The 21,652-nt window shown below is 47.7% G+C and overlaps 1 pseudogene; it reads right to left on the bottom strand.

Moving 5' to 3' along the window:
• Positions 1–189: 189 nt before the first annotated feature.
• Positions 190–21,388, bottom strand: LOC148543007 (box C/D snoRNA protein 1-like; annotated as a pseudogene).
• Between the last annotated feature and the right edge of the window lie 264 nt (positions 21,389–21,652).

Raw genomic sequence — 21,652 nt, 5'->3', positions numbered from 1 at the left:
GAAGAATAAGTAACCAGAAAGGGGATTGTTTAAACACAATGCTTATGAACAGTACAATATTAAACCACATTGATAACATCATGTACAGTAAGGACAGACAAAGAAACAGATGCTGCAGAAGCAGCACATGGTCTGAGGGCTTGATCTGCCATTAAGCAGCAGTATATGCTAAAATTATGTATATCAAAATCAACCACTAGGACCAACTGCCATAAAACGCTTTATCTGTAAGATAATGCTAGCGTATTTCACAGCCAAAAGACATGGAATGTTTGCTGAGTAAAGAATTCATTAAGAATCACATGTTTTATGAGTTAACCTAATCATTTAAGAAAATCAATAGCCATGATAAATCAATAGCTACTTTTATCTGGAGAACTGTGAAATAGAGTTTGAGAATCACTCTCTAGCAGATTGTAATAGCAGGAACATTGGCAAGGGCTGATTTTTTTTTCTTCCTTTTTTTGTTAAATAGTGCGCCTGACTCTTTAACATAATTGTAAGTATTTGTTTAAGACATTTCATCATCACAAACAGACAGATTTACATTTGAAAAGCATGTATTTGTTAGAAGTTGAAAGACAGAACTAATGGAGCATCTGTTTTGCATTCATTATAACTGTATTAATTTGTCTTCATAAATAACATTATGGATAATATCCAGCTAACGATGACCCATGCCTAATTTAGCCACCTTTGATTTATTCCCTAAGCGAGATGTTTTTAGCACATAAACATCACAATAATCAAATGATTGAAGATCTGCACATCCCAGTGTTTAAGAAATTAGAATGAAAATGTTAATATGAGAAGCTGGACAACTGTATTTAATTACAACTGTTAATGATTGCACAATTGTTTTAAGTACGCACATTCTCTTTCAGGTGAAGTAAACCTTTTAGCATTTAGCTGAATGTCGTTTATTTGGTTGTTTTACACCACTACTCCAATGGGTACTAGTAATAAAAGTCAAGTATTGTCTATTCCGTAGGTTTTCAAACTCGGTCCTCAAGACCCCAAACAGTGCATGTTTTCTAGGTCTACTCACAGAATCACAACTAATTAGCTACACCTATGGATATTTTAAAATGTGTTCGTGACAATTTAATGCACCTGTGCACCTGTTAGGAGACCTGGAAAATGTGACCTGTGTGGGATCCTGGGGACCGAGTTGAGAACCACTGATCTATTTCAAGAAAATAGGTATCAGGCCATTTCTATTATTGTTTTCAGGTATGGTCTGAGTGGGATGACTAATGCTGAGTACACATGCGATATTTGCAGATATATCAGTACATCTTCCTGTGTGTACGGGTAGGCTTACCATACTGTACTATCCCTTTAAACCAGGACACCCATGAATTACACAGGTTTTGTGGCTGGATGACTACAAGCCTGCATATCACCTGGTTTTAATCAGCCACAGAACCAGTGTAATTCATGAGTGTCCCATAGGGATAGTATGGCAAGTCGACCCGTACACTGTTCACAGGAACCGCCGATACTGACATCACAACTGGGCGAGCAATATTTAAATGCCCACCCAATTATGATGTCTAGCCAGACAAATCGAGCTGCCAATTGGTGTGTATAGCTTACAAAATTGTCCGCTCAGTCAGCAGGACGACTGGTTGGCTGTTGGGTCAGCTAAGTGAGTACACAGCTTAAGGTGAAGAAGATCATGGCAACATTTTGCATTAATCGAGTTTCACAGTAGAATTTTAAAGAGTAGTGAATTACCAGCAAAACAATATTCAAGTTCTGATTTTGCTTCCCCATTCTGCATAACTCTGTAATATTTTGGTAAATTCACTTTTTGTGAAAAGAATCAGGGATGTGCAGTGAGGATAGTGAATGGGGAGGCACTGGCTAGTATCAGAGCCAGATTTATGCACACATATATGAACCTGCCCCACTTGCACAGATTTCCTCCCTCGCACTTAGATTCCCCGTAGCACAGATCCCCTTCACACATATCTCCCACTAACACAGAAGATCCCCCTAGTACAAAATATTTCCCCCACACACACACAGATCTCCCCCTAGCAGCGGACCCTCCTCACTTTCTACTCTTTTGGCTCTGCCTCCCCTGCCTACCCTGACTGCACATCCCTGAAATGAATAGTGCTAGAATTATTATAATCAATTAATTCTGCTTTGTGCTATTATTGGGGTAATACTGTAAAACACAAATATTGTTGTCTACTTAATTTTGTGGACAAATAGAGAAGATGCAAATGTTTAGTGGAACAGGTTTGAAGAGTTCATTCATCCCCAGGTAAGCACTGGCTCACAACTTTTGGCTTGGGGGAAAATACGAGCATATGGGTCAGACTCTTATAGCAGCAAACTGAAACATTGGCATGACAAAATCCACATAGATGTGGGTGTGGTTTAATAGCCAATAAAATGTATGGAAAATGTTTATTGCTAAGAGCTAGAAGCCTGCCAACCTATTTAGTATTTAATGTAGAGCACATTCTATTGTAAGCAGAGGTGTTAGTATGTAGTTACCAGGTCAAATATTTCTTTCATAGACACACACTGGGAAACTATTTGTGGTAAAACTATTTATAAAATAAACTAGTTTGGTTTAACAGCAAACATTTTTTTGTTTAGAATGACCCCTCCCTTTCATGCACCTGAAGAGTATTGCCAAATTAATTTGAGCAGCTTCCACTTTGTTATGTTTGCTGTTTTGAGAGGCATAGATGGAACCAGCATTTGGAGGGCATGCTGGCTCTTGTAGTGCTAATTGGAGGACCCAGGGGTGACTCCCAGGTAAAATGGCTCTCAATTTGGATGTATTTCTGTATGTGTCTGTATGATTCCGTACAATAGACAATTACATGGTACTGTTATCATGCAGTGTAGAGATCACCAGTATCAGAGAAGCTGTGAAGTTGGCCTGGTGGCTTAGCATGTATTTGCAAATGCATGCAACCAATATCTCTGAATTTCTATTACCATATAGTTTTCAAGTATTGTTGCAGGTACAATTGTGTGTGTGCTGGGGGACAGGACACGCCCCTTTCTATTTGTTTGGTTTAACAGCATACACACAGACGTGACAGGTATACATGAACACCAGCATTTCTTCAGCATCTTCTAGAACTTTTCTATAACAACTGGGTACATAACTAGCATGCACTGCTGAATCAGGCCCTCAGTCTGTTGCAATATCTCATCACAACTTTTCAACAGGTGAAGTCAAATCCACGAGATCCTTCCTTCTAGATAGTTTCTGATATCTCTTTCCAGCCAGTGGTATCTCTTCCTGCTTGCAGCCCAGCCAGTGTCCATGTCTGGTCGTCATGCATGGACCTCATCCCTTCCTTTCCTGCCTCTATCCATCTGTCAGCATCCCCTTCTGGCAAGTCAGATACTTCCTCCCAGGACATTGGTTCACGCATCTTGACTGTTTTAGCATATATGAGAGGCGCACAGATGCTTAACCTTTGTTTTCTCTGGTTAAGCGCCTTACTTCACCTGCCGTGCACTCCTGTCTATCTTTGGTATCTGTTTTGTAGCAGATTTCCATCTCTTGATCCGTGGCTGTCTTGCTGGTGCCTTTGGAGTTAGTATTCTCTTTTTTATCCAGATCTGCTGAAATCATAATTTTATTTCTCAGTTCCTCAACAAATGTCACACTATTGCTTATCGTTACTTATTCTGTTTTTGGATTTAGGATTATGTATCCTTTGGAACATTTCCAATCGACTGTCCAGTTCTGCAGTTTACGGTGTCTTACTGCGTTATTGTAGACAAATGCTTTACATCCCAAAACTCTAATATGTTTCATACTGGGTTTCTTGCCATGCCATAATTCATACAGAGTTTTTTCCATTGTTCTTGAGAATAGCCTGTTCTGTAAATAAGTGGCTGTCATAGCGGCATCACCACAATATTTTTCAGATAGTCCTGAATCTGTTAACATGCATCTGACCATTTCAGTCAGAGTTCTGTTCTTTCTTTCTTTCTTTCTTTCGGATACCCCATTCTGGTTTGGTGAGTAGGATACTGTGCTCTGTGCCGAGTTGTCTTAGGAAGTGTTCTACTTTGTGTCTAGTTAATTCACCTCCATTGTCGCTACGGAATGCAAATGGATTTCTTTGAAATTTATGTCTAGTCATTGTTACATAATCCAGTAACTTGTCCAGTACTTTATCTTTGCTTTGAATTAGGTAAGTGATTGTATCTGGAGTAGTCGTCAGTAAAAGTCACTATATATCTCTTACAGGTGTGCGCACTTTCATTGGGCCACACACATCGCTGTGAATGAGACCAAGTGGTCTCAATGCTCTGCTCTCACTTTGTTTTGGGACTGTCATTCTTTTGGCTTTTGCTTTTATATAGCATTCACTCCTCATGGTTGTTGAACAGTCTGATACTGTGAGATCCTTTGTTAGGTCTCTTTTGCAGTTCTTTAATGCGGTTTTGGTGCCTGTGTCCAAGTCTGTGCTACACATGAATACAGTCAATGTGCCTGTGTGTTCTTAGTCTCACCTGTTGTGTTGCAGTATCGATATGATACAGGTAGGGCCGACTCCAGGGGTTTCAGCACCCTGTGCCAGCCAGGTACACTGTGCCCTGCTATCGCGTGTGGCGCGACCGGAATTGGGGGTGTGGCTTCATTACCATAGGCCATGCCCCCTATGTGACGTTATTTGGAGGCGTGCTCACATGGCACGCCTCCAAATAACATCAGGCTGGGGGTAAAGCCCAGCCCTCCGTCACTGGTTGGGATTCCCCCAGCCCTCTCCCATCTGTAAATGGATGCTGCGCGCATGCGCGCTGCTTACATTCACACTCCAGGGGTCCGGCACCTCCACACAGCTGCGGCGGTGGGGGTCCCCAACCTCCCGATTTCACTACCCACGGGCCACTTGGGCCAATGGGTGCAACAGCGGGACAGTACTGTATCGCTGAATCGGGATGTTGGGGAGGGGTGCGCCCTCTATGGGTGGCACCCCTGTTGGACCGCACTGGTCGAACACCCCTAGAGCCGGCCCTGGATACAGGTGTTCTGCTTTGGCTATGGCTAATACTTTTCTTCCATTCTAGATAAAGCACATGTTTTCTTGGAATTTGATAGTAAGTCCTTTAGCCGCTAAGCACCTTACAGACAATAGTCCACCTTCCAAACTGGGAACATATAATACATCTTTTACTTGCCCTATACCTTCTGCAGTGATAATGGTGCCATCTGCGAAACATATTGCATGTTTATGAGTCATGTCAAGCTCAGTGAAAAAAACAAGAGATATGGTAAGAACTTACCTTTGTTATCTCTGTTTCTACGAAGTCCATAGGGTCCACAGGGTGACCTTGGGGTATAGCTGGATCCTGGATCCTCGGGCACCACGGAGTTAAAGCTTTTAGCTGCTCCCAGGATGCACTTGGGTCCAACCTCCCCTATACCCCGCCCCCGAGCCACAGGCACCTCAGTTGGTAAGCAGCCCAGGCCGGAGGAGGAGACGAAACAGAGAGAAGGAAGACTGGAACACACAAGAACCATACTCACAGAAATGGGAGACGGAAAACCGGTGACCAGTCACAGAGCCCATATGAAGCCAGGTGCGTCAGGGCGGGTGCCCTGTGGACCCTATGGACTTCGTAGAAACAGAGATAACAAAGGTAAGTTCTTACCATATCTCTTGTTTTCTACTTCAGGGTCCATAGGGGTCCACAGGGTGACCTTGGGGATGTCCCAAAGCAGTCCAACTAAGGGCGGGGACGCTCCTGTGCTGATAGGAGAACCCGGCGCCCAAAGGATGCATCCTGAGAGGCAAAGGTGTCAAACGCATAGAACCTCAAAAAGGTCTGAATGGAAGACCAGGTGGCCGCCTTACAGAGTTGAACAGCAGAGGCGCCACGGCTAGCAGCCCAAGAAGGGCCCACGGACCGAGTGGAATGAGCCTTAACAGAGGCTGGAACAGGTAAACCCTCCTGCATATAAGCCTCAATAATAACAGAACGAAGCAAACGGGCTAGAGTCTGTTTGTTGGCAGGCCAACCCCTCTTGTGAAAACCAAAGAGGATAAACAAAGAATCCGACTTCCTCACAGAACTAGTCCGGTCCACATAAACCTGGAGTGCCCTTACAACGTCTAAGGAAGTCTCCCCAGCCGAAAGATCAGGTGACTGAAAGGCTGGTACAACAATTTCCTGATTAATGTGGAACCTGGAAACCACCTTAGGCAGGAAATCAGGACAAGTGCGAAGCACCGCTCTGTCCTGATGAAAAATCAGAAAAGGGGGACGACAAGAAAGCGCCCCCAAATCTGAAACCCTCCTGGCAGAAGCAATTGCCAAGAGGAAAACAGTTTTAAAAGTTAGCCACTTGAGCTCCACTGACTCCAAGGGCTCAAAAGGAGGACCCTGTAAGGCCCTAAGAACCACCGCCAAATCCCACGGGGCCACAGGTGGCACAAAGGGAGGCTGGATTCTCAAAACACCCTGGAAAAAGGTGTGTACGTCCGGCATAGCAGCGATCCTGCGCTGGAACCACACCGACAGACCAGACACGTGTACCTTCAGTGAAGAAAGACGTAATCCTAAATCCAAACCGGACTGAAGGAAAGCCAGAATACGCGAAACTCGGAACACCTGGGGATCATAGTTTCTGGCCTTGCACCACTGAAAGTAAGTGTGCCACACTCTGTGATAGATCCTCGCGGAAGCAGGCTTGCGCGCCCTCAGCATGGTGGTAATAACGGAGCTAGAAAAGCCCCGAGACCTCAGGACGGCTGTCTCAAGAGCCACACCGTCAAAGATAGTCGACCCAGATCCGGGTGAAGACAGGGCCCCTGAGACAACAGGTCCCGCCGTTGAGGTAGGAGGTACGGAGCGTCGATGGACAGGCTCCGCAGATCGGAGTACCACGGCCTTCTGGGCCACGCTGGGGCCACCAGGATCAGTGTGCCTCCGTCCTGTTTGAACTTGCGCAGGACCCGAGGCAGCAGAGATATCGGAGGGAACAAGTAAGCCAGTTGAAACAGCCATTTCACCGACAACGCGTCTATCAGACTTGCGCCTGCGTCCCTTGTCCTTGACCCGTACACAGGCAGCTTGTGATTGTAACGGGACGCCATCAGGTCCAGCTCTGGCAGCCCCCACTTGTCCACGAGTAGTTGGAATACCTCTGGATGAAGCGACCATTCCCCGGGATGCACATCGTAATGGCTGAGGAAGTCTGCCTCCCAATTGAGGACTCCTGGGATGAAAACTGCCGAGAGAGTTGGAAGATAGCGCTCCGCCCAAGCCAGGACGCGGGACACCTCCGACATCGCAGCTCGACTGCGAGTCCCTCCCTGGTGATTGATGTACGCCACCGTGGTGGCGTTGTCTGACTGCACCTGAACGGCCCTTCCGTGAAGAGCGGTGCCGGACGACTGCAGGGCTCTGTATACTGCCCGCAGTTCCAGGATGTTGATGGGAAGAATCGCTTCCTCCGCCGACCAACGACCCTGAAGTGACAAGGAGCCTGTCACCGCCCCCCAACCCCGGAGACTGGCATCTGTCGTGAGCAGAACCCATTCCGGGATCCAAAAGGGCCGCCCCTCCAGGAGATGCGCTGTCTGCAGCCACCAGGCTAGGGACAGACGCACCTCCGAGGACAACTCCAGCATCTGAGAGCGGATCCTGTGTGGCAATCCGTTCCATTCTGAAAGAATCAGCCCCTGCAGGGGCCTGGAATGGAACTGGGCAAACTCCACCATGTCGAATGCCGACACCATGGACCCCAAAACTCTCATCGCTGAGTGCACCGACACTCTGCCACTGCTCAGACAACTGTGAATCCGCAGCTGTAAGGAGGAGACCTTCTCTGGAGTCAGAAAAATCCGTTGCTGACGAGAGTCCAGCAGGGCCCCCAAATGAACCATCCGTTGTGATGGGATGAGGGAGGATTTCTTCCAGTTGATCAACCAGCCGTGCGCCTGTAGACAAGCGACCGTCAGGTGGAGATGCTGGATCAGTACCTCCGGGGAGCTTGCCAGCAAGAGGAGGTCGTCTAGATACGGTAGCAACCGTATCCCCTGGCTCCGAAGGTGAGCCGCCATGACCGCCATCACCTTGGTAAATACCCTTGGTGCCGTGGAGAGACCAAAGGGTAGAGCCCTGAATTGGTAGTGGTTGTGGAGAATAGCAAACCGCAGAAACCGTTGGTGCGATGTTGCTATAGGCACATGGAGGTAGGTGTCCTGGATATCCAGGGAGACCATATAATCCCCCGGTTCCAGCGCCAGTATGATGGAACGCAAAGTTTCCATCCTGAATTTGGGAACCCTGAGAAACCTGTTCAGGGACTTCAAATTGAGGATGGGGCGATGAGAGCCATTGGGTTTCTGCACCAGAAACAGCGTAGAGTAATACCCCATCCCACGTTGAGACTGTGGTACGGGTATAATGACCCCCGCCGTCAGCAAGGCCTCTATGGCTTCCTGAACCTGCAAGGCCTTGGTTTTGTCCTGAGAAGGACTTGTGCAAAAAAACTGGCAAGGCGGCCTGTGCCGAAAAGACAGGGCGTACCCCTGGGAGACCACTTCTCGCACCCAGGCATCCGTGGTGGTATTGTGCCAGCACTGGGCGAATTGAAGAAGTCTGCCTCCCACTCTGGGGTCCCCCAGAGGGAGGCCCATCCCATCACGCAGAAGGCTTATCTTCTGGCTTGGAAGAAGGGCGCTTAGCACTCCAGGCTTGCTTCTTTGGCTTTGAGGCGGTCTTGGGTGCGGACTGCCTCGGGAAGGACTGACCCTTTGCCTTGCCCTGAACCCGAAAGGAACGAAACGCCGAGCTCCGGACCTTAGCAGGTGTAGTAGCTGAAGGGAGGAAGGCTGACTTGGATTTTGCCAGGGTATCTACTATTTTGTCCAGGTCCGGACCAAATAGTAATTCCCCATTAAAAGGTAAGGCCTCCAAGCCTTTCTTTGAATCCGCGTCTGCTCTCCAAGACCGCAACCACAAGGATCTACGAGCAGACACTGCTGCCGCCGAAACCCTAGAGGTCAACAGGCTAGCATCCAAAGATGCTTCTCCAATGTAGGAGGCGGCATCTCTCATCTGTCCTAACAATGCCCTCTGGACGTCCGGAGATTCATCCGTAAACGTGTCCTCCAAGGCGTTGGCCCACCCCTCAATGGCCTTGGCCACCCAGGAGATGGCCATGGACGGCCGGGCTACAGCCCCTGAGAGAGAATAAATAGACTTTAGACAAGTCTCCACCTTCCTGTCCGTAGGATCCTTCAGCGAGGATATAGACGGCAATGGCAAAGTAGCACTCCTGATGAGGCGTGTTACATGGGAATCGACTGCAGGCGGAGTTTCCCATTTCTTACAATGCGCTTCCGGGAATGGATAATTGGACGCCAAGCGTTTCTGTGGCAGGAAACGCTTACTGGGCGTCTGCCAGGCCACCGCCATGTGATCAGTCAACTGATCAGACAAGGGGAACGCTGTAGAAGTAACCTTAGCTTTTTTAAAACTAGGATACCTTGACTTGGGAGCGGGTGCCTCATCCTCAATCAGAAGAATAGCCCGCACCGCCTTAACCAGAGCTCGCACATTGATGGAAGACTTAGTGTCTACCTCCTGGACTGAGGCATCTGAGGCTGAGTCATCCTGTACCTCACCATCATCCGAGAACCCCTCAGAATCCGAAAGATGCGCAGCCTGTGCCATGACTGAGCGTTTAGATGCCCTGGAGGGCACGTCACTGCGCAACATCGACTGAAAAGCCGAAGATGCTGCCGCCAAATCTTGGACAGTGTGGGAAAGCGCATCCACCCAGGGTGGAGGAGCTGTCACAGGAGCCTGAAACGGCACCACAGCCGGCTGTGCCACAGGGGTGGACTGAATATACATTGGCAACCCCGCATAGGGACCAACAGGCTGAGACCCCGGGGGAGTCTGCAATAATTGTGGGACACCCGGGGAATGGGGGATGGCAGGCTGGGGCAACGCCCTAGTAGGGGCGGCAGTCGGGACCGACAGACGGTCCGCGATGGACACCAGCACCTGGGAAAACATCGCCCATGGTGGCTCCTGTGAAATGGGAGGTTTAGACGTACCAGGGACCGCCTGGCACTGTCCGCACAGGCTGTCCTGTGACAAATCCTCCCTATCCACTCCTGCAGAACAGCGCCTGCAGGAGAACAATACCGGAGCCCTGGAGTGCTCAATCTCCTCCTCAGACATGACTTAGGAAGAAAACGTGCGCACTCACCAGTGTGCTGAACAACAGCCCACAATATGGCACCGTGTAGCACACAACTGTATGTGACGGACCTCACAAATACGTGATCTATATAGGTGAGGTCAGTAGAAACACCCTTCCCCCGCACACCTGTAGGGCTTGTAGGAGAAGGAAAGGGATAGGTACAGGCTGACAGTAAGTAGAAAAAAGACACAGACAGGCAGCACTAGCAAAAGTCACATACCATGCAGGAAGATATACTCACTGCACCTTTCCACTACAATCAACCTCCCAGATTCAGTGTCTGGGAGGGCTATAGCGCTGTGTACACTGTCCTTGTCGGGGGAGAGGTACACAGGGGGACCGGTCCGCGTGCTCCCTGAGAGTATCCACGCTGCCAGTAAGAAAATGGCCGCTGGAGACCTCAGAGGAGGAGTGGCCCGAGTAGCTGCAGCTCAGCGACGCCAGACTCCGAGCTGAAAGGCGCGCTGAGCTGAGGGGAGGAGCCGCTAGACAGGGAAGGCTTCCTCCCCTGGCTAGCATATTTAACCCCCAAGGTTGCGGCATCCCGCTTGCCGCTTAATTTACCCTGGTGGTCTAGTGGTCTGGCGGGGTATGCCTCCGATAGAGGGGGGGCCCGCCGCCACCGCTAGCGCCCCCGGTCTGTCCCCTAGACCGGGGGCATGGGACTGCATATGAAAGGCATTACCCACGCACCGCCGCTAATCAGCGGTGCGCGGCTTACCTGATCTCCCCGGCGTCTTCCGGCAGCAGTCCCGGGGGAAGCCAGAGTCCGGCTAGTACAGACTCTGGCTTCCCCCGCCGCGATCCCCAGTTCAGTGCTGGCGTCGCGGCGCCAGCAGGGAGAAGGAGCGACAGCGTGGGCATCTTACAGACAGCCCAGCGCTGCCGCTCTGGAGAAAAAAACTAATGTAAAAATAAATTTAACCTAGTTAAATAAAAAGCTTTAGGGGGCTGCTCCTGCAGCCCCCCCCCGCAGGGTGACCCGACTCCGGCCGGGCACCATCTTAAACTGAGGTGCCTGTGGCTCGGGGGCGGGGTATAGGGGAGGTTGGACCCAAGTGCATCCTGGGAGCAGCTAAAAGCTTTAACTCCGTGGTGCCCGAGGATCCAGGATCCAGCTATACCCCAAGGTCACCCTGTGGACCCCTATGGACCCTGAAGTAGAAAAATCTCACATGTCCATGTGACTTGTTGCTCCTGAATCTATATACCATCTATTGGTCAAATGAGTTGCTGTTGCTTTAAAAGTTCCACTCCACTTGTTTGTGCATAAGTCTGTGAGTGTAATTTTAACTGCTTGGATACTTTCAAAGATAGTTTCTGCTGTACAACTTTTCATATTGAGCAGCTTTTCGTTAAATGTCCAACATGCTCTTGTTTCCTTACTATGCAACTGGGTATCTGTAACTTTAGGGGCTTTTACTGTGTCACTGTCCATGTTATCCTGTGTCATTTCTTTTCTGCACTAATATTAATCTATGGGGTATATTTACTAAAGTGCTCGTTTTCAAAAGTGGAGTTGTTGCCCATAGCAACCAATCAGATTTTAGCTACCATTTTCTAGAAAGTACTAGATAAATGTATAATCTTTTTGGTTGCTATAGGAAACATCTCCACTTTTGAAAACCCACACTTTAGTAAATATACCCCCATGAGTCTGTTTATACAAAAACCATTGTGAGTTCTGGCTTAGGCCTTGTTTCCAGGGCATTTATTAGTGCACTGTATGTGTCTTGTAAACTGCAAAGAAGTATAGCTACTCTGGGCTCTACTTATTAACATTATTTTTACTAAAATAAAGTGAAAAAGGGTGTTTTCACACCCTTTTCACATTATTTTAGTTTCACCTGTAGTTATTACAGGGCAATTGGAGTAGAATTAGTAAAATTCTACTCCAACCCCCAGTATCACTTATTTTTAGTAAAGCAGATCGCATTTCCCATAATTGTAATGGGAAATGTGATCTGTGTGCAAGTTACTAAAAATAAATTGTAAAAAAATACCGGGGGAAGCCCTGTGATAATAACGCCACCTGGAGGTGGCGTTATCCAGGGTCTCCCCCAGTTACCGGGCTCCCACTCTGCTCTAACGGAGAGAGCAGAGGCGGGAGCCGGTACCAGTAATCAGCTATGTGGTCTAAGTAGACCGCAAGCTGATTACTGTAAAAAAAAGAAAAAAAAATTAAACATTTTTTTTTTTTCCTTACCTGAATCCAGGGACCGGTGATCGGGCCTCCGGTGATGGCTCCTCTCCGGTCAGCTGGTCTCCCACAGTGCACTGGGGCCCGGTCATCAGGTGATCGGGTCCCAGTGCAGTATGGGAGATCACCTGATCGGGAAGCCCGGAGAAGATCACCGGAGGCCAGGAGGATGCAGGTAAGTGTAATGAAGGGAGGGGGGGTCGCGGGGGGGGGGGAGGGGGGGTCGCGGAGGTCTGCAACCGTGGGGGGCGGGGCTTAGTGCCGGGGGCGGGGCTTAGCGTCGGTGGGGGGGTAGTAGCGGTGGTCGGTCGGCGCATGCGCGGGCTCTTAGTCGCGGTATTTGTTCCGAAAATACCGCGACTAGAGTGCGGATGGGATCCGCAGGGACAGAGCTTTATCGCAAGCTCTGTCCCTGCAAGGGATTTATAGTAAATCCCTGTGATATTGCCTGAATTCGCAATGCGAATTCACTCGGTAATATCACACTACAATCCGCATTCAATATGCGGATTGTAGTAAATAGAGCCCTATGCATTTTATATCTTCTAGATATAAGACCCAATATCTTTATATCTTCTAGATGATAGACCCAAAAGCACTCCTGGGCTTGCGGCAGCGAGACCCTACCGCAGGGTCTCGTCGCAAACCCGATGTTCTTGACCATTGCGACCATCATCATGGCCGCTTGCTATAGCTGTGGGTGGTCACCCACAGCTATGCGAGCAGCCAGGCCGCTCCAAAAAGGAGCAGGGACGGCCCTGATTCAGAGCGAGCGTTCTGTCAGAGCGTCCGGCTCTAAATCAGGGCCTCTGTGCAATACAGATAGCACACTAAGTAATAAAAATATTATTGAAATGTCCTTTATAGAAAACAGATAAAACCTAGTAAGTTTTAAACAAGACGTTATATTGACCAATATAAAATACAGAGAGCATATTAGCAACCAGTATATAGTACACAGAATACTTAATTGACTCATGTTAAATACAGAGAATAATCTAGTAAATATTATGCAGTATAGAAAGTATATTAGGGACCAATAAAGATATGCTGCTATTAAAGAGGAAACTTAAATTAAAAAAAAATATATTTTTAGTTGATTATGGGGTTGGTGAAAACGTTGACACAAAAATGGTCATTATACATTTTCTAAAAAAAAATCTTAACAGCATAAAGACAGACATGACAGGTATACAAGAACAACAGCATTACTCAAAATACCAACTGGGCCGAATATTCAAGGTCTAAAGCTGACCACACACTAGACCAACTTACATCCAACCAGCCAACTTGTTGATTGGTTGGAATGAAAATCTGGTAACGTATTGGAGTAAATGATGATCAGCATTTTGCTCCTAAATGTCAGAAAACAGATGAAAATGATCGGTCAGACAAGTTTGTTAAATGTTTGATCTAAACTATTTGTTCAAACAACAGTTTTGGTTAATTTTCCAGCGTTTGGGAGCAAATTGCTGATTGCATTCCTTACCAGATTTTCATTCCAACCAATCAACTAGTTGGCTGGTTGGACAGATAATCTTTAGATGTGTGGCCAGCTTTAGAGTGTGTGGGTCGCAAGACAAAAAAAAAAGTCTTATGCTGTATGTAATTTTGAAAGGTTTATTATTAATAAAAACAAACGCAGTGCCCCTTATGCAATGCCCCTCTGTATTAGAGCCCCTTATGCAATGCCCCCTGAAGTTGTGCCCATCATGCAATGCAACCTGCATTAGAGCCCATTATGAAATGCCCCTGTATTAGAGCTCCTTATGCAATGCCACTGTAGTTGTTCCCATTATGCAATGTCCCTGTATTAGAGCTCCTTATGCAATGCCACTGTAGTTGTGCCCATTATGCAATGCCTCTTGTATAAGAGCCCCTGATGCAATGCCCCGTTTTAGAGCCCCTTATGCAGTGCCCTCAGTAGTGTCCATTATGCAGTACCTCCAGTAATGCCCCTAGTAGTGCCCATTATGCAGTGCCCACAGTAGTGCCCATTATGCAATGCCCCCAGTAGTGCCCCTTATGCTGTGTCCCTTGTAGTTCCCCTTATGTAGTGCCCATTTTGCAGTGCCCCAGTAGTGCCCCAAAAGGTGTGCCCCCAGTAATGCCCCTAGTAGTCCTCCTTATGCTGTGCCTACTCCAAGTGTAGAATAGGCCCTACTGCAGTACTTACCTCTCTCTTACCTCTCTTCACGCTGGCCGCTGGGCACCGCTCCCACGTAGACGCTGCCACTGACTTGATCTAACTAGATCCAGTAGGCGCAGGCTCTTCTCATCACGGGTGACGAGAGTGACGTCATGAGGTCACCCGCGAACTGCATCACTGGAAATGCTAGCCTCAGCGATCAGAGGCTTCTTTAGTCTCTTATAGCTTCAGACCAGCGTTCCCAGTTTTAAATACAGTAAACACTGCTGTACAAAAGGTGAGCTCCAATCGCGGCAGGGGTTTGGGCCGCATGATATTTGTATTTGGGTCCACACACTCGGGCAGCATTATATGTTTATTTGGGCTGCATGTGGCCCGCTGGGCCACATGTTTGACATGCCTGTTCTAGAACATTCCTATAACAACAGAGTACATAACTAGATAAAGAGTGATAACATACCAAAACTTCGTAACAGCGCTACCTGCTGTCCCTCTGGTGTAATCACTCAAACTACATTAAGGCCCTGATCCAGACCCGCTCGAAGGTCTGAAGGGCGTACTTTATTAATTTTTTGGACCGGCCTTCTGGCCACTCGCTAAGCTGTGGGTAACCACCCATAGCTTTAGCGAGTGGCCAGGTGATGGTCCCGACCATCGGGCTTGTGACGAGACCCTTGTGGTAGGGTCTCATCTGCCGCAAGCCCCAATGAGCTTCTGGCTCTAATAGAGCCGGAAGCTCACTACTGACATCACTCATTATGTCAGTAGGGCGCCCCCAAACGGCAGGCGTTCCTTCGGGAACAAAACGGGGTGAGCTGTCGATCAACATCGACAGCCGCCTCGTTTGTAGCGAGCCCCGGAGCGAGTGAATTTTCTCACTCGCTCCGGGGCTCGCGCGTGTGTAACACCCTGTACTGTCACACGCAGAGTTGGGTACTCTATTATCGTCTTGTTTCTGAAATTTACCCTAAGGCTTTTACTGGAGTCCAGTTCACAGCTCCTGTCCTGACCAGCTGAAACCATAAACACCTTCACATCAGATGGGGCTCTCACGTACTCTCTCAGCCTCTGCCAGACGGTTGGATCAGACTCCATCGGGTGGATGTATGTTTTCAGGATCTCGCCAAGTGTCCTATCATCCGGGACCCTTCTCTGTGTGTATTCCGCCTGACACTGAGGAAATAGAAGCTTCAGGTGCCAGTAAAATTTCTGCTCTTTCTTGTGAAAAAACGTGGAATTCTCTCTCTTCTTTGAGAAGCCGAACGGCAGCAATTTCAGATCTATGTCGTGTTTCCTCTTTCAGGCTCCTCCTATCACAGCAGAGAGACAGGAGAACCCCCAGAACCCAGCGCAGAAACCAGACCAATATAAAGAAATGGGGGTTTATTACTCTGAATCACTATTCTACTAGGACAATTCTAAATGAACATTAGAACATGCAATATTGTTGCAATGCAAAAGGTACACATACAGGATATCACACAGCAGGTTTATGTCACTGAATTTGCTCAGAGGAACAAAAGCCGTCTTGTCTCTGAGCCCGCTACAGGCGACGTCCGCTTTGTGCTTCTGTACGCACGGTAAGCTGCAGGAATACTTCATACACCCAGGACACTTGTATTTCGCTTCTTCACCTCCACAGGTCTCACAGCTATATAGAGACATCTTCCCCCTGGGCTGCACAAACTTTATAGATGATACTGAACTGTATTACTGATATCCAAAATGGTGTCACTGTCTCTGCCTGTTCTGTGTTATGCACTACTGCTGTATATCCTGCACAGTTCTGTGTTATGCACTACTGCTGTATATCCTGCTGCAGGCTTTTCTCACTGTACAGCAGTAAGCTGGATGCCCTGAGATCACAGACTGCTATGTGCTGACTGATCTCAGTCTTTACTGTGGTGCTTTTTACTTGCCATGTGCTGTAATGCTTGGGCTACCTGTCCAGATGCCAGCACTTGTCTTTGCAGCATGCACACTCTCTCCTCTCCTTTGGGCTGCAGCAGCTTTAATAGTTATGTGTCCTGTCAGCTTCTCTTGTCCTGCTGCCTTACATGAGAGGGGTCTTCTCCTCACAGTCACCCCGATCAGCTGCTGATCCCTGCTCTCTGTGCCCTCAGTCACAGCACTCTCCAGCACACACCATGGCTCCTGCCACGCTCCTCTCTCAGTCTTGTGCAGAACTCACTGAGCTTCTCTAGCTCCACCCCCAACAGCCTCTCTCTAGTTTACCTCCTTAAGGCTGGCAGAACCATCTCCAGGGGATCAGCAGGGTCCCAACTCCTGGCCATTAACCCCTTCCATGCTGGAGAAAACACTGCAGGTTTGGGGGTATCACACGTTCGCTCTGGCCGGCCATCGACCCAATTGCGAACACTATGCGCATACGAGCGGGTCTGAATCAGGCCCTAAGTCTCAAGGCCTGATTTAGCTTAGGTCAGAATTGCAAAACTCCATGCAAGCAGCTTTGCAAATCCGTCCTTGCAATTGTGGTAAGGCAGCAGGAGGCATTACGCCTCCTGCATACATTACTTATCCAAGCTGCGTTGTACAATGCAGCATTGGATAATCTGCTAAAACAGATGAGAGAAAGAGGCTAGGAAATCTCCGTCAGCCGACGGAGATCCAAGCCTCTTCCCTCTCCCCATGGCGGTGTTATGCCTCCATTTCGGGAAACGGAGGCCGTTGCCGCCCCCATCCCTGCCCACAAATGACAGCAGACTGTCAATCACTGATAGTGTGCTGCCAGTCTGTGTGCAAACACGCAGGACCCATACTGCACATGCGCAGTACAGGTCAGGTTCCTGCATAGATTCCCGACCATCATGAATCTGCATTCAGTAGTGCACTAGCGTGCACTACTAAATCAGGCCCTAGGTCTGTTGCAATATCTCAACACACCTTCTCAACAGATGATGCTTAATCCATGAGACCCTTCCTTCCAGATAGTTTTTGATATCTCTCTCCAGCCAGTAGAATAATCTACTAAATATTATGCAGTATAGAAAGTATACTAGGGACCAATAAAGATATGCTGCTTTGGTTGGTGAAAACGTAGACACAAAAATGGTCGACACATGATACATTTTCTAAAAAAATCTTATTCGGTTATGGATTGGTCAAAATGTTGACAGAAAAATGGTCGACAAAAAATGGTCGACACATGATTATTTTTCTTTAGGGTTTTCCTTTTTTAGGGTTTGGGTTAGGTTTAGGGATAATTCATCTCATTGAAAGCTGTGCGTGCGTTTGACCCCTGTCTGAGCCCCTGAATCCCAATATGCTTTTGGTGCGTCTGAGACCTCTTTGAGCTCCTGAAACACGACACTTGAGTTGCAGAGCTACTGCACATTATTTGACAGGAAATCATGTGGTCTTATTGACAATTGCGTTTGAATCCCTGAACCCCAACACCTGTGGCTGCGTCTGACCCGTCTAAGCCTCTGACGCTGAGAGTGCCTCTTAAACCAGACACTCGAGCCCCTGCACCCCATACCTGTATGGGTGTGTCATTGTAGGGTGCGGGTGAGTTGTGGAGCAATATAGTGCCTTCAATACACTACTGCAACATTATTGAACAGGAAATCACGTGGTTTTATTGAAAACTGAGGTTGCATTTAAATCCTTGAGCCCCAACACCTGTGGCTGCGTCTGAAACTTTATTAGTGTGACTGTGGATGGATTCACCACTGTACTTTATAAAAAAAAATATATAGAGGAATGCATATAAAGTAATCATGATTACGAAATAATATTGGGTGGTGAGATTTGAACCCTGGACCATGGCAATGTAAAACCACTAGCCAAGAAGGATTTCACATCCATCTAATGAATCCTTGTGCACTCCACCCACTTGCTGCCGTTAGGGAGGGCACAGTGAGGGAAGCATAATAATATTGATAATAATAATTAAAAAGTGTCTTCCTTTCAAAATATTATACTAGTACATGTAAACACATAACCCCACCATTAGTGAATAAAAATTGAAAGCTGTGCGTGCATCTCGTTAATGGATCGGTTATACCGTCATAACAATACGGCAACAGCACTATCGTACAGTACTCTATGTGTACTGATTTGCATCCCGTTCAACGAGCTTCTGCAATATTACTCAAAAGATGGTTGTGCGAACATGCAACATGCAAATACACTGCATGAATGTAATTGGCCCGCTCGTCAGGGTTATCCATCCACTTCTACAGTATGGCATTCAGCAGTACAAATTTCATCAGTGGAGAACTCACCACCCAGCAGTGTATTACATGCCGTGGATTGTCTTATGTTGTAGAATTCTATGGTGGGCCAAAGTACAACCATCACGCAACATTCCAAGGCACGACTCAGAACTTGGAAGCCTGAATGTCGCGCTATTAGCAACAAACTAGCTAGGCCCATCTGTAATAAGAGACCTTGTTTTGCGCACAGGTACATTGCATCCGGATAGTATTCACATGCGCTTCACTTTTTCCACATTTTGTTATATTACAGCCTTATTCCAAAATGGAATAAATTCATTTTTGTCCTCAAATTTCTACACATAATACCCCATAATGACAAGTGTAAAAAGTTTTTTTTAGATTTTTGCAAATTTAATATAAAAAAAACACTAAGAAATCACATGTACTTAAGTATCCACAGCCTTTATGTCATGACCAGGGTTTCTCGGCATAGGGGACGACGGGTATTTCCTGTGAGGGTGCTGTGGCATGGTCCTTCCGGTGGAGGGGCTGGTCTCTGGCGGCGGCGTTGGCTGTGCGAAGTGTTCCACGGGCACTGTGTCAATCTGGCCAGGGTAGGCCTGGTGGTGTTTCCATTCCGCTCTGGTATGGGTGCCGCCATCTTGCCTCTGGTCATGTGACTAAACTGCTCTTGTCCGGGCGTGTCACATGCTCTCTGACCTATCACGATTCTGCACTGGGTACTTAAGGGAGTTCAGAGCTTCTCATAGTTGCCAGTGCAATATGTTCCTGTGCTCCTGAAAACCTGTCTATTTGAATGCATTGCTCACCCTTGCTTTTGCTGACTCCCAGCTTCCCAGCGGCTTACATCACCCTGCCTGCTCCCAGTCTCCTGCTGGAACCATCCTACACCTTCTATCTACCCTTTCCCTGCCAAAGGACCTGAGTGTGCAGTTAACCCTGTACCTACACTGCCTCCATTTACCTAGCTCTCTTATTCTACACTGAGCCATCTCAGTACAACTCTCCATTCAATTCATCAGCTGTATAAAAATTAGGCGCAGCCAAAAAAATACAATAATCAATTGTTAGCTATATAGCAGCTCCCAATAGTAGGGCTGGAAACACTACCCAATTAAGATCAACATAAGCCAAATTAGTAAATATATATATATAATATAATATATATATATATATATACCCAAGGAAGCTCTGGATTAATTAATAATAAATGTAATGCATATATAGCATTACATATAAATACATCAATAAAATGAAAATAAAAGATACAGTGCAACAAATACCCTATTCAACATATTCTCATAGAGATATATCACTGATAACTGGCAAATTTTAGTTGCTTGAAAAATGTCATTCAAAGTATCCTGTGGACAGGGCCGCCATCAGGGGGGACTGCCGGGTCTGGAGTGCCAGGTCTGGGTAGAGAGGGGGGCCTGCACAGGGACGGACCTGGAAGTCGTGCAGCAGGTGCCCCATGGGAGTAATGGCCTGCAGTTATTCCCTGGCACGTAGCAGATCCTTATCACTGAGGATCCACACCGCAGGACCAGGCATCTGTCAGTGACAGAGATGAATGATCATAGCTTCCTTCCTGTACTTCCTGGTGGCTGGCCCCTCCCCCAGACCAGCCACCTGACAATGAGGACAGACAGAACAGCTCAGACAGCATGTTCCTGACTGAGAAGTGTGACTCGCCAGTCTGCACACATGGACTACAGTGCTCTCTGCAAGTCTGACTCCTGCCCCTTGCAACAGACGGCAGTGAGCCGGAGGGCCTCTCAGGACACTGACAAAGGTAAGTTAATTTGGGAGGGGAGGTGGAGGGCACCACTGAGAGACAGTGGGGGGGATATGATACAGAGGGGAATGTCTGGGGGAGGCACTGACAGACAGAGGGGAATGTGTACGTGGGGGGGGCTCACTGACAGACAGGAGTGTGTGTGTGGTGGGTCGCTGAGAGAGGGGAATGTAGTGGGGATCGCTGGGAGAATGTGGAGGGGATCATTGAGAGAGAGAGGGGAAAGTAGAGGGGTGTGAATCAGACAGTGGAGAATGCGGGGGGAATCTCTTAGAGAGGGAAATGGGGGGATCGCTGAGAGTGAAATGTGGGGGGGGATTGCAACTGCCTGGTACAATAAAGTATTTTTTTTTTTTATTGAGGCAATGCACGCATGACACCACCACTGACAGAGGATCTGGCTGCAGCGCCAAGAGGAACAGCCAGAAGATCCATGAGAAGGTAAATGTCTGTGGGCTGTAGGGGGTAGAATAGAGACAGAAAGGTGCTGGCTAGGGAGACACTGCGGGGCTGGAGTAGCAGAAATATGGGGAGGGGGCCCTGCCTATTTTGTGAGTCCTGGGCCCCACGATTTCTGATGGCAGCCCTGCCTGTGGAAATCCACTAGTGGTATAGAAACTTGATTAGCAGAGCCAGTGTGTTAGTATGATTTGCATCCATATAGTCTCACCACTCTTAGGGAAATCCTGAGCAAAGGCAAAGTCCCAAGATAGTACCGGTAGTAGGGCAATCCTCTGTGATCCACTTGTGAAGCAGCCAGTATTAAGTCCAAGTTTGTGGACTTAATACTGGCTGCTTGACAAGTGGATCTGCTTAACATTGTGGTGCTACGGATGTAAAACCTCCGTTTTTTATGCAAGAGCCGTGACTACTTCTCATATCTGGGCACTGATGTGTTGCTCCCACTGCCACCGATGTCATCACATTGGCAAGCGGCGATTCTGATTATCAGACGGGGAACGTAATTCACAGAGGATTGCCCTACCACTGGTACTATCTTGGGACTTTGCCTTTGCTCAGGATTTCCCTAAGAGTGGTGAGACTATATGGATGCAAATCATACTAACACAAGACTATATGGATG

Source organism: Taudactylus pleione, unplaced genomic scaffold (genome assembly GCF_031769625.1).
Source record: "Taudactylus pleione unplaced genomic scaffold, aTauple2 ptg000007l, whole genome shotgun sequence".
Taxonomy (NCBI): Eukaryota; Metazoa; Chordata; class Amphibia; order Anura; family Myobatrachidae; genus Taudactylus; species Taudactylus pleione.
This window is presented reverse-complemented; position numbering and strand designations above follow the sequence as displayed.